The following is a 7,804-nucleotide window of genomic DNA, read 5'->3' as shown; positions in this document are numbered from 1 at the left end:
CCACATCATTCTCCTTCCACCAGGCCCTCGGTGGCTCCCTCTCGGCACAGATGCAGTAAAGGTCAATATCCTTACTGTGACCCACAGCGGCTGCCAACACCAGGAGCTGGAGGTGAAAACACACACTTTGGTCCTGGGATAGTGGTTCCCAAGCCTGACCAGGCCCCAGGATCACCTGGAGTGATCATTCCAAACATGACTCTGGGACCAGTCCCAAACCTGCGTATCCATGAGAAGTTCCTCGATGGGGATGTTCTGCTGGTATCAGGGCGAGGACTGGAGTGAGGGACTTAGGGCATAAATTTTCAGGAAACATTCACTTTGAGGTGCTAATTCAATACTGTCATGGTTTGAAAATGAGCACCTCTTTAAATTCCCATGGCTCCCAGCACCTGACTAGCCTCACCCTCACCCCAGCCCTGGGTGGTAAGCTTCCTGTTTTTATTTATCTGCTTTCATGCATGCTAAATCGCTTCAGCTGTGTCTGACTCTGCAATCCTAAGGACCATAGCCTGCCAGACTCCTCTGTCCATGGGAGTCTCCAGGCAAGAATACTGGAGTGGGCTGCCATACCCTCCTCAGGGGATCTTCCTGACCCAGGGATTAAACCTACATCTCTTATGTCTCCTGCAGTTTAGAGGAGAAAACAAGCAGGTTCTTTTCCACTAGTGCCACCTGAATCCCAGAGATGCACTTTCAACTTCCTGCGTCCTCCATCCTGACCTAAAGCAAATACTCAAACTGCACACCAGCCCTGCAATTGGATTCACTTCGGATCAGCCATATTCTGTTGGGAGGAAGAGGATCGTTCAGAGGTGGCTGTATGGGTGTTTCAGGGGACCTCACTACCCTTGTGATGGTAGAGGTTAGACCCTAAGTTTTCATCTGCTCATGTTACTGACTGGTTGACAGGAGAAGGGAGGGAAAAACCAGACAGCTCAGAGGACCGATTTAGTCTTGTTAAATACACCGGAAGAGCAGAGCGTGGGAGTGATCAGCTCCCCATGGGTTGTGGTTGTAAAGGTGCCTGCTTGCTAACATGCCCAGAGAAGTTACTCCACAGCTACTCTGCAGGATAAATAATAAGATGTTTTTTTGTATCTTACAGGCTGTGGGGGGAGGAGGAGAGGGTGGAATTCTGAAGGAGATAAAAAACATAGTCTGAAAAAGAGAATATAAGCTTCTTTCGGTTTTTCACATCTTATTTGAGGGACCTTATTGGTGCTAGTGGTAAAGAATCTGCCTGCCAATGCAGGAGACACAAGAGATGTGGGTTGGATTCCCAGGTTAGGAAGATCCCGTGGAGTAGGAAATGGCAACCCATGCTGGTATTCTTGCCTGGGAAATTCCGTGGACAGAGGAGCCTGGCGGGCTACAGTCCATGGAGCCACAAAGAGTCAGACACGACTGAGCGACTGAACACACACACATACCAGGAGGACCCTCGAGCCCTTCTATTTTCTAGTATTTTATTAAACAAACGCTACAATTCATCAGAAGTCTGCCTGGAGCAGGAGACCGGCAGTTTTCATGATTTAGGAGGTGAGACGGTTCGTCTTCATCAGCCAGATATTTAATTAAACGCTAACCTAGGTGTTGCTGGGAAGTGGATGTGGTTCACATCTACGCTCAGACGACCGCAAATAAAGGAGATAATTGCCCTCTGTAAGGGCAGGGGTTGCTCATCCAATCAGCAGGAGGCCTGAAGAACAAACACTGAGGTTCCCGAGGAGGAAGAAATCCCATCTCAGCACTGTGACAGCAACTGCCCGCGTTCCTGGCCTGCCAGCCCTGTGAAGCTCAAACTTGCCAGCCCCGTGATCACATGCTCGAACTTCTTAAAATAAATCTCTTCATATACTTGGTTTTATTTCCTCGGAGAACCCTGGCTGATGCCGGATGCCTTTACATCCCTTTTTTTTTTTTTGCTTTAAATAGATGAAAGGCAAGAATCTGAAAACCAAGTGACTTCAACACAGCACACGCATGCACCTCACACGCTATGAGGTTGGGAAAAGAAGCCTGTGGGCCAGAGAGGAGCTGGAAAACAGGGACACTAGTCTTTATTAAGTGTTTTTAGCTTTATTTAACGTGCAGAGGGGCGCAGCCACTTCATCTGTCAAGGCCCTGCCCTCAGCTCTGTCTTCCGTTCTCTGACCTCCACCTCATCCTGGTCCTTAAATGACACCTGACCCCGTCTCTGCAGACTCCTCATTCCCCCGGCCTGGATTACTGAGATGCCTTCTTCCTACTTGTCTTTTTCTTGTTTTTGCCACGTTGTCTCTCTTTCTCTAAACAGCTCAACTCCTTGGTTCAGGCTCCCACAGTCTTTTCGCTGCCTCTTCTCTCTGTCTCCCTCCACCTGCCCCAGAAACGCCCACTGAACACCCATTTGCTGGGTGACCTTGTCACTCAAATAATTTGAACCACCTCCTAAATCGTGATGCTTCTGAAGCCTTGTCTCCATCCTAGAACCCTCCCCACTTCTTCACAATCATCCAACCAACTGCACACTGGACTTGTCCACCCAAGTCCCGCCTGAGTCTCAGACTTGGCATATTTACGTAGACCCATCATTCCCACCCCCGTGCTCTTGATCACCGCCGGCAGAGTTTCCATCCAGAGCTGGTATCTCCCCTAGCAACAAGCCAGTCATTCTTGTTCACACCCGATTTCCTTAAGAGCAATGTAAACGCTTTGACTTTATTGAAGTGGTGCAGTTAGATTCCTCTGAGACACGATCATTAGTCTAGGTCCATGATTTCTGTAATGTGATAAGTGGCTGTCTCTGCCCCCAGATGACACCTGAAAGAAGTGATATGTGCACCTGCATTTTTAATCAAACTGGAAAATAATAACCAGGGGAGTCTAGAGGCACAGCAAATGTGTTAGCGGTGCTTCTGGTAAGTTCATGGTGGCGGGCTGCTGGATTGTATCCACGTGAGTGAATGACAGGGCAAGATAAGTGGAGACAGACTCCGCTCACAGTGCAGTGATTAAGAATCTGTTGGCCAAGGCAGGGGACTCGGGTTCAATCCCTAGTCTGCGAGGATTCCACGTGCTCTGGGGTAACTAAGCCCGTACGCCACAACTACTGAGCGCAAACCTAGAGCCTGTGCTTCACAACGGGAGAAGGCACCGCGCTGACAAGCCTGAGCAACGCAACAAAGGGCAGCCCCTGCTCACCGCCACTAGAGGAAGTCCACACAAACCCTGAAGACCCAGCGCAGCCAAAAATGAATGAATGAATTTAAAAAAGAGACTGCTGGAGAACAGAACCCAGAGCGGCTTCAGGCCTTCACAAGGGCATGACCTTTGTCCTAAGTGCAGTGGGAAACCACTGGACAGTTCTGGAAAGCTTGTGACATGATCAGACTGAAGGTTTTTAGACAATCTGAGCTCCGCATGGGACAGGTGTGGATGTGGCCAGAACAGAGCCCAGACTCTGGGCTCTGATTCAGCTGGTCTTGGTAGATGGGAGGCATCAGGGAGACGTAAAATTCTTCATGTGATGCCGGTTTGGAGCCAGGTCTCTCGAGGTGAAGCCACAGAAGCATGACCTCCCCCAGCCTAAGACTGCATCCCCAGAGTTTCTCACTCCCGCGCCAGTCCAGGCCCAGCCTTCAGCACCAGTTTACAGCTCCAGCAGATTCTGCTCCAGGACGTTGAAACAGACCCTGCAGCTACGCTGGGTCTACAGAGGGACACTGGTGTGGGTTGCTATTTCCTTCTCCAATGCATGAAAGTGAAAAGTGAAAGTGAAGTCGCTCAGTTGTGTCTGACTCTTAGTGACCCCATGCACTGCAGCCTACGAGACTCCTCCGTTCATGGGATTTTCCAGGCAAGAGTACTGGAGTGGGGTGCCATTGCCTCAGACTCAGCCACTTAAGAATGGGTTTATCAAGGTGTCTGGCTCTGATGGATCACTATACACCCCCCCAAACACCCCAAATTCTATTCCTGTTTAACTTGAGGTCCAAGTTGAATATTAGAATGACAATTCAAAGCAAACAAAATCAATTATGTCATAGATAACCACACTGAAGATCCAGAAGAAAGATAATGTGAAATTCTCTTGTTCATTGGGTACAGTTTTTAATGAAAGTGATCAGGCGTTGAGAGACCTGGGTTATCAGAAACACGCCTTCAGTAAGCTTCTGAGTAAGGGCTTGGCTATTGCAGAGATATGCCACATACAAGGAACATAGCATGTAAAGACAAGTCTGACTCAATGGATCTGTGAGCGGCTGATTGTGGTATTTGTTTCTACAATGAAATCTGTATGTCTGGCTCTGGGCCATCCACAGCCTCCTAGACCACATGCCAGCCCAGCTTCTTTAGGAAGTTTTTCTTGTGAACAGCAATTTGGATGAAGAACTAGATGAGTATGTTCAAAACTAACTCCCTGGGAAAATTAAAGTAATAAGAAACACAAAGCATGGGGGGTTGGTCTGAGGATGAAAGGATCAGAGCAACTGTGATGGGACTGAACCCTTGTCTGTCATCCAGGAGGACTGCGTGCCTGGTGACCAACACCGTCAGTGTTGCCCCTTACCTCAGTTCAGTCCTCTGGATTGTGAGGAGGATTCAACTGGGGGTTACCCTTCAGATGAGAACTTATTCCCTTTTCCAAGCTCAGAGGACCAGCAAGAGCAATTTACCAATGAAATCACCTACAGTTGCTGGAGAATTGTTTGCCTTGAACAGAAACTATTTCATTGAACTGGACAGTGACAATGCCACAAATATCTGGGAAGGAGAAAATTTAGAAATACCACGTCAGATTTGGATGGTGGAGGTCAACTCTCCATCCCTTGCTCTAAAGTTGGACACATATTTGGAAAAAGGCGACCATATGGTTCTCCTGAAGGTCAGGATATCGTGACATGCATGAGGAGACTGGTTCATGGTTAGCTGGATGAATATGAGAAGTAGTACTTTTCCATAAGATCTGACCTGGAGTCCAAAAGCTTTGGAAATATCAATAAGCATCTTGAATCGAGGAGGAAGTTGGGTTGTAAATCACTTCAATGATATTTGGATAATGTTTACCAAGAGATGCATATATCTGAGCCCCATGCCAAACCCTTGCAACCCAGTTGTATCAATAGAAGGCAGAACCTCCCCACCTCAAAGCTGTTCAATGGGAGAAGCTCTATCACCTCCAGATCAGTAAGTGTCTGGTGATCCAGGGCTGCCTAAGTCAAGAGGGAGGCCTAGGAGAGCTTAAGGGGTGTGGCTATGATGATCCAAGTCTGATCTGAATTTATAAGGAAGAGCATGGATTGGTTTTAAGTAATCTTCCTTGGCTGGATATATCAGAAACATGTTCATCAAGAGGCTCATGAAGTGTGATGGGTTAGGAGGGGCCCAGCAACTGACTTTGGGAAGAATGATTGGCTGTGCCAGGTGTCAGGTGGACAGTGCCTGAGAGTGGTTGATCTCCTGAGTCGCAAAGGCTATGTTGCTATGTCAACCTGTGTTGGCATCTCCTGCCAACAGGGGCATTTGGAGGGTTAAAGTGGACGCTGTGGCTAGAATGGCAATTCATCACACCTGTCCTCATTGGACAGAGGTGCCTGAGTATATCAGTGGAGGCAAGGCAGCAGATATGCTGGGGACTGGAGCACAGAGGGAGCACCAGGAGGTGAAGAAGTAGGCTTCACCGAGACACTAAGGTCACTTCTGAACTTCTGTTGAGGAACGTTTTTGCTTATGACAGAAAGCCAGAATATAATTTTAACTTGATAAAGAGTCAGGTTTGTAGAGCAGGACAAAACCCAGGAAACTGACATGCTTATTCAAATCTATTTATGCTTCTTTATTTAAATCCATTTTAATAATGGAAGGACATTTATCTGATCAGAAATTGTTATGATTTCCTTTCCTAGAAGACTTAATAGAAGACATTTTTTCACTTCTGTTATCATGTTCTAAATAGATAATTTTAAACAGATTGCATCCACATTACCTTCAACTCCAGAAGGCATCATTTATAAGATTATATTTAAGAGGCAATTTACTATTATAAATTATTTGATGATTATAGGACTATCTACATTTAAAGGATCCTTTTTATTACTAAAATAAATAGTTGCTCGGTTGTGTCCTACTCTTTGCAACCCCATGGACCGTAGCCTGCCAGGCTCTGCTGTCCATGGAATTTTCCAGGCAAGAATACTGGAGTGGGTAGCCTTTCCCTTCTCCAGGGGATCTTCTCAACCCAGGGATTGAACCTGGGTCACCTGCATTGCAGGCAGATTTTTAATGGCTGAGCCACCAAGGAAGTGGTTTTTATTACTAAAACATAATAATATGGAACTAGGTGAAATTTCCTGCACTATATTAAGTCCTTCAAAACCTGAGACCCTGTTACATCCCCACAAGAAAAATTCCTGCAGGGACTTCCCTGGTGGCCCAGTGGTTAAGAATCTGCAGAGGACATGGGTTCAGTCTCTGGCCTGGGATGATCCCACATGCCACGGGACACCTAAGCCCAAGGGTCCTAGAACCCATGGTCCACAAGAGAAGCTACTGCAGTGAGTAGCCCACTCCCCACAACGACAGTAGCCCCCACTCACCGTGAAGAGAGAAAGCCCACACGAAGCAATGAAGATGTAGAGCAACCAAAAATAAATTAATAAATTTTTTTTATTAATAAAAGAAAGATTCCTGTAGCCTGAGCTTCTTCAGCCCAGTAGCCACAGAGAACTCACTCCTCACCGAGGCAACTCGTTCTCCTTCAGGCTGCTCTGATGTTGGAAAATTCTTCCTTATTTCAAAGACCAGGTCTTCTCCATGGGTTCAGTCTTGCCCTCTGCAGAGCACACATTCCAGTTCTTTTAACAGCCCCACCCATGAGCTGGTGGCAGGGACCTCTGTTTCCTTCCCTTTAATCTTCTTTTTCTTTAATATATTATGAAGGCATTGAGACTATAAAAGCAAGATGAAGGGCAAATAAGCCAGACCTCCAGGCTCTGGAATCCTCCCCCAAGAGACAGTCATGTTACCACTTCCTATCTTTCCAAGAGAATTCTATGCACTTGCAAAGTATACACATTATTTTTTAGGCAAAAGTATGACATACACGATTCTGCACCTTGCTTTTCTTGAACCTAATAATAAATTTTGGAGATGATTTCACATCAGAATTTAAAGCCCCACCTGACTCTTTTAAAACCACATTTCATTAAACCAGTCCCCTGTTGATGGACACTAGGTAGCTTCCAATCTTTTGCAACTGCAGGTGAAACAACCATAAATATCCTTGCATTGCATATCCCTCTTCGTGCAGGTTATCTGTGTGATAAGTTTAGAGCAATGCAATTGCTCGATTGAAAGATACGTGCATTTAAAATTTTAATGCACATTGCCAAATTGCCACCCAATGAAGCGGTGCCAGCTTGCTCTCCACTAGCAAGGTTGGTGAGTGCCTGCTGTCTCTCACGGTTAGGAGATGAGCCAGTTTGTAATCCATCTTGGAACTGTCTTTCCCTGAACTGAACCCACTGTTTCTGCGTGACCCAATGACCTCAGTGAATGTAAAACATCCTCTCTCATGCGAGTTACTCTGCTTGTCATTCAAAAAAAAAACAAACTTCAACACCAAAGCTGCCATTGTGACCAGGGCCACATCAATGACATTTAGTCATTAAGCTCTGTTCCACAGTGTAGCTGCTGACAAGTTTCTCCCTTTGGGGGCCTGGGCTTTGGGATTTTTGTATGCAAGTTGCAGAAGTTTCCACTCACCTGTACATTTTTTCCTTCTGCCAGTCAGTTACACAAATTTGGCGCCTTAAAGCAA

General features: G+C 46.5%; 1 pseudogene; it reads left to right on the top strand.

Moving 5' to 3' along the window:
* The first annotated feature begins 244 nt into the window (after positions 1–244).
* Positions 245–5,520, top strand: LOC129555125 (polypeptide N-acetylgalactosaminyltransferase 11 pseudogene; annotated as a pseudogene).
* Positions 5,521–7,804: the final 2,284 nt, after the last annotated feature.

Source organism: Moschus berezovskii, chromosome 12 (assembly GCF_049115385.1).
Source record: "Moschus berezovskii isolate FMDL1 chromosome 12, NW_MosBer_1.0, whole genome shotgun sequence".
Taxonomy (NCBI): domain Eukaryota; kingdom Metazoa; phylum Chordata; class Mammalia; order Artiodactyla; family Moschidae; genus Moschus; species Moschus berezovskii.
The sequence above is the reverse complement of the archived record's forward strand: the minus strand, read 5'-3'. Positions and strand labels throughout refer to the sequence as shown.